The 9,979-nt window shown below is 41.9% G+C and overlaps 1 long non-coding RNA gene across 1 annotated transcript; it reads right to left on the bottom strand.

The window, feature by feature from the left end:
- Positions 1-7,032: 7,032 nt before the first annotated feature.
- Positions 7,033-9,706, bottom strand: LOC118605097. The gene is made up of 2 exons (XR_004951908.1): positions 9,122-9,706; positions 7,033-8,690 (listed from the first exon to the last, which is right to left on the bottom strand). It is a non-coding gene; the product is annotated as an uncharacterized LOC118605097 (long non-coding RNA).
- Between the last annotated feature and the right edge of the window lie 273 nt (positions 9,707-9,979).

Genomic DNA, 9,979 nt, shown 5'->3' with positions numbered 1-9,979 from the left:
ACCATTCCATGGAAACTGCTCTTGCCAGGTCAACAAGTACATTTTAGCCTCAAAATCCAAGAAATATTTTTCAGTTTTTGTAGTAGAAACCTTAATTTGGGATATTTGCTTATCTCATAGTATCTCTTTTAAACACCCTCTTTGCCAATTAGGATGGACCCCTCGTTGCCCAATTTTTACTTAAAGATACTCCAATATAGCCATAGATGATTGGATAATGAACGATCACCTAAATCTATTCTATGGCAGTTTCTTTCCTTCTTTCCTTCTCTCTTGGTCTTCCTCTTTCCCTCTGTCTCTACCTTTCTGTACCCCATCTCCTTTCTCCTCTCTCCTTCTCTCCTTCCCTTCCACACTCTCTGTCCCCCTCTTTCCTATCCTCTCTCAGAAATTGGGATCCTAGTTTAGTCTGGGCACATCTTTAACCATTCAATTTCCTAATTATCTCTTAAAAGCATCTATTTCCCTCCATTTTCTTTGCCTCTAGGCTTAGTTCATATTCTTTCTCTCCAGTTAAACTGTCTAGTTCCAGTGTTGTTCTCATTCTCCCCACCAACCCCAATCCACTCTCTACAACCAAAACAAAATTTTGATACACTATTCCTTTGCTTCCCATGTCTCCATTTTTCTGGGGTTAAAACACAGACTCTGTAATATGGTTTCCAAGACTCTTTGTGATCTGTCCTCTGCTTGCTCTCCAGCCTCAGATCTTTCTAGCCTCAGCTTCCAATCACAGGAAATTACTTTCAGTTCCTCCAGAGTACATGTTCTCTCAGTCTTTCATGCCTTTGCAGGGGCTGCTACCATTGCCTCATCGCTTTTCTTCTTCTGACCTCACTACTTCCTTCTTAATTTGGTTCGCTCTAACTCATCATTCAGGTCTCAGCTTTGAAGTCTCTTCTATGGAAGTCTTTCTGGACCCTCACCTCCTATTTACCCCTTTCACACCATGATGCTGCATTGTAATTACCTATTTATAAGCTTTAATGCTGGGCGTGTACACTTAACTTCTAGCACAGTTCCTGGCACATAGTAGGGATTCATGTTTGTTGACTGAACAAGTGAATGTTGGAGTACTTCACAGTCTTTAAAATAGATGGAAGGTAGGTTTAGGGGTGTGGGCGAGGCCATGAGATTGATGAATAAGTAGGGTCCATGTATGGAGAAGATCAAATTTCAGACAAAAGTTTAATTTTAGTTGTGTCAGTGAGAGGGAGACTGACACATTTTGTTTCCTGAAATTCACACTCAAGTTGGTTTATCTCCCTGCTCCGAGTAACCTCTGTACTTCGGCTTATGCTGATCCCCTGTCCAGAATTCTATTTGTTTTAATCACATCTCACCTGCTCTCTGAAGACTTCCTCAGCTCATTCAGACTCTTCCTTTCTCCCGAAGGTTCTACAACATTCCAAGCCACCACTACGTAGTTTGTTACTTGACTGAGTTCTCTGTTTCACTGCCTGCTATCATGTACTGTGGGTCACATCGTCCTTCTACAAACCAGGATATGGGGAGTATGACTATAAGCAAATAAAAGTAGAAATTTTGTAAACAAACTTTGCAAAGTGTGTCCAATGAATATTATCCTTCTAAATAACTTATTTAGAATAATTTTGGAGCTCTTCTTTGAGGATGGCCCTCAGATCTATTTTATGAACTGTATAAAAAAGTAGATTTTTTCTTTATTGTAACCCTGAAGTTTTGGCCCCAAATAGTATTTACTCAACTTGCTCACCTACCTTGTTTTTCCGATTTGACTCCAAATAGTTTTTACATGTAATTGTAGTAGCAATGTTCACTAAGAAAAGGAGAGGTACCGAATGATAAAAAATGAGGGCTTCATTTTTTGAATTAGACTTCACACGATTGTGGACGCTGGTGAAGATGCCTGTTGCCTCTGCATCTGGTATGGGTCTGAGGTCTCTTTAGACCAGCAGGGCCAGCAGTCAGGAAGAAAATCTAACATGAAGTGTGGGAGAGAGGACATGCTGGACCCCACGTGGTCTCTCACTGCAACCATCAATGACTATGCATGACCTGCAGAGGCAGCTTTGCCATGGATCTGCACCTGTATCTGGTACCTAACCCTGGAGTCAGAGACGCTGGAGTAGGCAATGCAGTGTTAGCTCCTTTGAGTCCTACTGCTGTCCCAGGCCCACAAGGAAGCTCCCCCACCCCCATCAACAACAAGGTGTGCAAGCTGTAGGGCACCTGACATCCTACACCAGCCTTCAGGGAATGATATTGCTGATTCAATTCCACCTTGCAAGTCTTGCCTGCAAATTCTCTCATACTAACCCTAACTTAGCACTGTATAGGGAATGGCATTCTGTAAAATGTAATTTCAGCTTAGTGGGTTGATGCCGCACAATACCAGCATGGTAATAAAACTCAGGCTGACCTCCAGGGGATGGTTTGCCACCATTAAAGTAGTGAAAAGCAAATGCCTGTTTAAAAGTTCCCCAGAATGTTGGATGCAAGGATAGAATCTTTGGAGTGAGTGGCAAATGCTTCCAAGCAGATCGTCAGATTGACTTCTTTAAAAAACAACAAATAGACAAACAACAACAACAACAAAAAGTTCATTTTAATATATATCATTATGGTTTCTTTATGGAGAGAAAAACTCATCATATTTTTTATAGTTATTCCTTCTGTTTTCATCATCTTCTCCATCCCCTCCCTGTCCCCAGTTCTCAAGTTTATAGATCATTTTGTTGTTGCTGTATATTTTAGCTCAACTGAGTATTATGACTCATTCATAGACTATTAAAAAACAATATGGGAAATGGGTAAGTCCTGGGAAAGTATTCTAGAGCTGACTAATCCCTTCTCTCTTCCCAGGGCAGACATTCTTGGTGCTTTTTCTTATCATGGATATACTTACAAACTGTAGATTTTAAAGTCCTTTTTTTTCTCGGGACTTGTGGCCCTTTGGCCTTTCACCACATTTGTGCAAGTCCTTTCTTATTATATGGTGTTTGTCAGCTTCCTAGTTTCAACTCTTTCTAAAGGCTTTTTCCTTTAATATGACAATGTAATATGGATGATCCTTTTCTAGTCACCTTAGGCAAATCCAGAAGCCAGCAAAAATTATCTGTGGGTGTAAAAAAACATAAATAATAAATAATGTTAATGAATTAAATTTCAGTTAGCCTGATTTGTTTGTTCCTTCCTTCCTTCCTTCCTTCCTTCCTTCCTTCCTTCCTTCCTTCCTTCCTTCCTTCCTTCCTTCCTTCCTTCATTCCTTCCTTTCTCCCTCTCTCTCTCTCTCTCTCTCTCTCTCTCTCTCTCTCTCTCTCTCATTCTCTCTCTTTCTTTCTTTTCATTTCTCGCATCATGCCTAGAGACTTTTATGTCTAATATGATTCCTAATGTATCCGCCATTTTCACCACTGCTGCTAATTTTTTAAAAATTTTGTTAAAATACAGAAACATAGTATTTACTATCCTAACCATTTTTGAATATAAAGTTCAGTAGTGTTAAGTATACTTACAATGGTGTGTAGCCAATCTCCAGAACTCTTATTATCTTGCAAAACTGAAACTCTGCACCCATTAAACAATCCTCATTCTGCCCTACCTCCAACCCCTAGCAACCACCACTCTACTGTCTCTATGAATTTGACCACTCTGAGAACCTCCTGTAACTGGAGTCCTATAGTATTTCTTTTTTTATAACTGACCTATTTCACTTATATAATGCCCTCAAAGATTATCTATGTTGTAGTATGTGTCAGAATTTCCTTCCTTTTAAGGATGAATAATACTCCATTGTATGTATATACAGCATTTTGTTTATCTTTCATCCATCAATGGAGACCTGAGTTGCTTCCATCTCTTTGCTACTGGGAATAATGCTGTGACGAATATGGGTATAACTCTTTGAGACCCTGCTTTCAGTTATTTTGGATATATACCCAGTAGTATAACTAATGGATCATATGGTAATTCTATTTGTAATTTCTTGAGGAACTTCCATACTACTTTCAACAATAGTTGCACTCTTTTACATTCCCGTCAATAGTGCACAAGTGTTCCAATTTCTCCACATTGTCACCAACACTTGCTATTTTCTGTGTGTGTATGTATGTGTGTGTTCATAGTGAGCATCCTAATGGATGTGAGGTGATTTCTCATTTTGGTTTCGATTTGCATTTCCTTAATAATTACTGATGTCGAACATCTTTTTGTGTGCTTGTTGTTCATTTATATTTCTTCCTTGAAGAAATATCAATAGTTCGTTTCTTTTTATTGTGAGTAATATTTCATTGTATCAATGTACTATGGTTTATTCATTCATGTATTGAAGGATATCTTGGTTACTTGCAAATTTTGGCAATAATGCATCTATAACAAATGTGCACGGGGTTTTGCATGGACATAAGTTTTCATCTCATTATCTTATTTAAGTAAATATCAAGGAGCACAATTTCTGGATATATGGTAAAAGTATACTTAGTTTTACAAGAAACTGCCAAACTGTCTTCCAAAATGGCTATACCATTTTGCATTCCCACCAGCAATGAATGAGAGTTCCTGTGACTCCACATTCTTGTCAGCATTTGGTATTGTCATAGAAAGAAGTGGGAATAGATGAGATTGTGCCCATCGCTTATCCAAAGCTACCCTCTGGAGCTCCCACTGCTATACTGGAATATGTGTTTTGATGTCTCTCTGGGGGACAGTGACTACTTATTCATCTTTGCATAAGATAAAGGATGGCACAAAGTAGGTACTTACTAATTATGGAATAAAAAAATAAGTAAAACAACTGTCAAGTTATACTATCACTTTCTGGAGAGATTTCTGCATCAGCGATTCTCAGCCTTGGCTACACATTGGAACTGCTGGTGGAACTGTAAAAATACAGAAGTTTGGGTTTTACTCTTAGAATTTTTAATGTAGATGTTCTAGAATAGGGCCTGGACATGAGGATTTATAAAATATTGCCACATGATGGGAATATATAGGCCAGACTAAGAACCACACTAGGGAGCATCAGAATTACCCAAAAGGCTTGTTAAAACACAGGTTGTTGAGCTCCACCTCCAGGGTTTCTTATTCAGTAAATTTGGGGTGAGGCCCAGAAATTTGCATCATTAAAGAACTCCCATGTGATGCAGTTATTGCTGGCCAAGAATAGAACAGAACAGAAAGAGGAATCTCATTCAGTGTGAACAACCCATTCGTCTCTTCTCTTATAACTTCATAATTGGCCCCACGGATGGACTTGTAAGTGTGCTACTAGATTTTCAAAATATTTTACTATGTGCTCTCCTACTTCACTCCCACAATTTGTGGAGGTAATATGATTTGAAGGGAAATCAAAGAAGTTCTCTGTTATTTACTGTTTCACTTCTTTGGCTATTAAAAGCCTATCAAGGCCTTTATTACAAATATCATAAATAATATAAATTTCCTCTTAGGAGGAAATAGACCCTTGAGCTCAGTGACGGGCCTGGGGTCGGGGAGAGGTATGGAATGTAGACTAGGACAAGGGGCACTGCTAAGTCACTGACTTAATATTCACTGAGAACTGACTGGGTTTTGACCCACAAACGATCCTTTGACCACTAATAGCCCAGAAATCCAGTCTTCAGTCACTGGCTTTTCTGTTCCTTATCTCCGCTCATCCTGCACCCCTGCACTAATCATCCCATCGCTCCCCCACTCCAACCCCAAATCCCCCTCCCCTGAAAACTGAGCACTTACTGAATCTCTTTTGTTCTGCTGTTCAGGTTCCTATGTGATCAGCTCTGCCTCTCTGTGTCTCAGCTTCATCATCTCTAAAGCAGGGAGAGGAGAATGTGGGGGACAACTTGCAAAGGCCAACTTGGATATACACTAATTCCTTGGCTTCGGGGCAGAGCAGCACACCAGCTCTATTCTGCAACACTAGCCTTGGAAAGGGATTGAAGGAAAGTCAGTTGGCTCTTCCTCATTTGCCTTACAGAGGCAGTCTGGTACAGGGAAAGAACCCTGAATTGAGAATTGTGAGTCCTGAGTGTGGTTCCAGTTCTACTTCTTAGTTTCTGTGGGACTTGAGGGAATCATTTCAATGGCTGTGGGCTTTCATTCCCTTATTCATTAAATAGAGTTATCCATTACATGGGGCTGTTTGTAGGATCATAGGGGAGAATGGAAGAGAAAACCCATGGTGCTTGTCAAAGTACTTCTATTATATTGGGGTCCGGCATCCCATCCTACTTCCAGCATATTGTAACTGAGAGGAGACACCATAGTGCTTGTATCCCCACCCCATTCTGTAAATATATATAAACACTGTAGAGCATACCTACACCAGAGCGCATTTGTACTCATAAAGGAAGGTATGGTAGAAGCCCCACTGGAAATCCAATTCAGGTTGCCTCCAGACACGGGCATTTTGTTCTGTACTCTGCATCCATGATTCCTCTACTCCTCACACAATACTACCTTTGCAGCCTGGTCCCAGGCCACATTCTTTTTCTCTAGCTCACAGTTCCCAAACTCAAGAGAAAATATTGTTGCTAGGCTCTGGCTCTGACTATCATAAGGAAGTGAGAAGATTCCAGGCTTAGAAGGGACAATGCCTAGTTAGCCCTTGAACAAACCCTGGCACCTTCTAAAAGAAGAATCTAGTTGTAAACTATACTGTTCTATGAGCAGTGGCCCTTGGCCAAACCAGAATTGAGGGGCTCTGCTCCCTTCATTGAACCTTTAGAAATATATTTTAGATTGTTTTGTTTTACAGTAAGCATGCATGACTTTAGTAAGCACAATAATCAAGGATTTTTTTTAGCTATAAAAAATATATTTTATTATTGGTAACACATTGGTTAGAATTGTTACTGTGTTCTATTTTTGTTGATTTATTATATTAAAATATACATATCTAATGGGAAAAATATTTTTGAGAATACTAAACCAATGTATTCTTATCCTCTGTACCCATAGTTTCTAGTTTTACTGAGGCTCCCATATCAACCCAGACCACAATTTCTTCTATAGTGTAGAGAAGATACTTCTTCAGCCATTTAACCATGAGGATTAGTGCCCCAAAAGATAGGAGACTATGGTGAGCATAGTTCACTCAGAAGAGGTAGAAGCATGGAAAATGAGACAGAGGTAGATCCACATATTTGATGTTGGTTGAAAGATATCAATTGTTTGCCCCTTGGTTTTACATGCTTTCTTGATTTGCACAACAGTTAGGCCCTGAACCCTTAAATAACAAAGTATCTATACATACACTGTGACGTCATCACCCAGCTACCAGCATGACCACTTATCTGATTCTGAGTCAGGCTCCACACCTGGTCTGAGGTCACCCTGGGTTCTAAAAGCACCTGGAACACCTCTGTGAGGTGTCATTAAAATATTTCGCCTGCTTTCATCATCACAACTTTATATCCTTCTAGCAGATATGTCCAGGAACTATTTTTAAAATAGTTTTCAGAGTATTTTATTTGTATTGTTTTTGTATCATCCCAACAATTCTGTGAGTTGAACAGAAGAAATGGTAGTTGTTCCATTTCATAATCAAAAAATAGATGCTCAGAAGCTTAAGTGTTATGAGTCAGGTTCCAAACATGAAAACAAAAAGCAAACTAGGTCCTTTAACAGAGAAACTTTATTATAGGGGATTCGTTGCAGGCATTTGCGTACTAGAACTGCTCATACCGGCTTGTGAAGTTCAGTGATGCTGTCCTGGTAGTTGAAAATTATCCATGGTGAATGGTTTATATTATGAAATTCAGCACACATTGCAAATCAGCTTTCTTCTTGTTTTTGTTCTCCTGGAGAGCTAGTTGTTAAATATTTACCACTCATTATAGGTATTGGAGGACTGGGAAAAGGGGAAATATTGAGGAAACACAGAGATAGTAACTGGAGAAAACAGCTATCACCCCAGGACTGGGAAACAAAGGAAAGAAGTTGGTTTATGAAAACCTAAGAGCTCCATGGAGAGGCTCAGATTGCAGAGGAGGGGTGGCTGCACCTCTGGTGCTGATATGTTTGAGAGGGCATGACGATATTGCATGTAGGTGCTGAAGGAAACTGGAGGCCAGGACTTATTGCTGATGCTGGGGTAAAGCTAACAGGCATAGCAAGCCAGCAGATAAGAGTGTGTCCTTCTACCTCCTGATTTAAGTCCCTCTCTAGCTCCCCTCTTGGCAGGACTTAACAGGAAGCCAGCAGCAAAGGAGGAATTTGGTTTGCAGAGTCCCAGATGCATTTCAAAACCACATACAGAAGGTGGGTTGGGGTGAGAGTCAATTGCTTAATAACCTGCACATTAAGTGACTTTTCCAAGATCACAAAGTAAGTGTGATCTGACTTGTTCCCTATGATTTCTCAGTGTCTAGAAAAGTGATTTCTCACTGGTATATAATATGCACTCTAAACATTTGTGGAAGGAAAGAAGGCAGGCTAGATTATCCCAGTTCTACAGTACATACTTAAAGGCAAAACCTATCCAAAATATACTTCGTTGGCTGCCCCAGTGTTTTACACAATCACAGCACCAAGAATGTCTTTACATTTGACTCAGTTATGTCCCAGTCCCACTGTAGGAGCTGTCTGAGGAGGTACCACAGCCTGAGGTTTTGGAGAAATGTAGATCTGGATTCAAATTACAGCCCCACTCTTTGAGTTGTATGGCCTTGGGCGAATAACTCAACATCTCTAAGCCTTGGTTTTCTCATCTGTAAATGGAGATGATAATGGTGTGTGAGGCTTAAATAAGGTAATTTTTTGTGGCACATGTTCAGTCGGTGCTCACTGTTGCTATTACCCCCTCCCCACAACCTAGAAGAGTGGGCAGATAAGAGCCAAGCTGAAGCCAGGCTGGGGCCAGCAACCCTCCACTGTTCTGGGCTTTCCTTCTATGCTCCCAGGGGTAGCCAAGGCTGGAGGAATAGGAATCTGCCCAGGGCTGCCAAGTCGGAACAAGGGTTGTAGGATAGAGGCCAAGCTGGCCAGGCCCGGGTTCTGCAGCCCAGGAGGGTCCCATACACCGCACCTAAATCTCATTCCCTGCGACATGGAGATGGGAATTTGCGTGTTTCTTAATAGCTCTCGGTTTCAAAGCAAGTTTACTCCAGCCAGAGACAAACGCGGTGTGGCGGTTTCTTACTTTCAAAGCAGAAGAAGGCCCTAATCCCGAAGGGCCTGCCGGACTTTTCCCAGACAAAATGTGTAGCTGGAGAGGAGGGGGCGCCTCTGTGGCTGCTGACGGGATTCAGAGTCTCCAGCGCAGCTCTCTCGGATGTTCAGGTCTGGGGTCCTCAGCTCCAAAGGCACTGAGACCTCAGGGGTTAGGCAGGAGAGGTTCGCGCCCGGCCCAACCCTTGTCCAGCCCACTTGCCCAGCCGGGTCCAGGGCGGGGGAGGACGGCCGCAAGGCTGGACAGAATGCGCCCCGCCCCGGGAAGCACCCGCTCCCCCTGCCGGAATCCCGGGAATGTCGCTAGTCCGGGAAGCATCTGGACGGCCTCTAGGCAGGAGGAGGACTCAAACCTGGTTTTTCGCGGGTGCTTTTGCACAAAATCTCCCCAAGCATTTCAGCGTCGTGAAGTTGAAGCCCTCGGGGTTAGGAACCTGCCTACTTGTCCAGGCAGACTTTGTCGCAGCAAGGCTCCCAATCCCCGCTCTCAGAGCATCCAAACAGCTCTCCTCGACTCGAAAGAGCCTTCTTTGTATCTGAGGGAGGAAGCCCTTCCCTTTCTGGAAACCTACTGGGCCACCCCGGTCAGGCGTTTCCAGTTGGATTGTCGCCATCTTGTGGCAGGATTGAGTGGCCACATTGGCCCATGGCCAGACCAGCAGCCTACAACTTTCTTGGGTCACAAAGTACCTTTCCTTCGTCTCCTAACCAGCTAGCAATGGAAAATTTAAAATCATGTTCCCTAGTCATAGGAGTTGAACTGTGATGCCTCTGTCCCTTTCTCTCCGAATTGCATGTTCATGTCTTCCTAAAATGTTAGCTGGAGAGT

The sequence above is a fragment of the Rousettus aegyptiacus genome, unplaced genomic scaffold (genome assembly GCF_014176215.1).
Source record: "Rousettus aegyptiacus isolate mRouAeg1 unplaced genomic scaffold, mRouAeg1.p scaffold_m13_p_7, whole genome shotgun sequence".
In the NCBI taxonomy this organism is placed as follows: Eukaryota; Metazoa; Chordata; class Mammalia; order Chiroptera; family Pteropodidae; genus Rousettus; species Rousettus aegyptiacus.
This window is presented reverse-complemented; position numbering and strand designations above follow the sequence as displayed.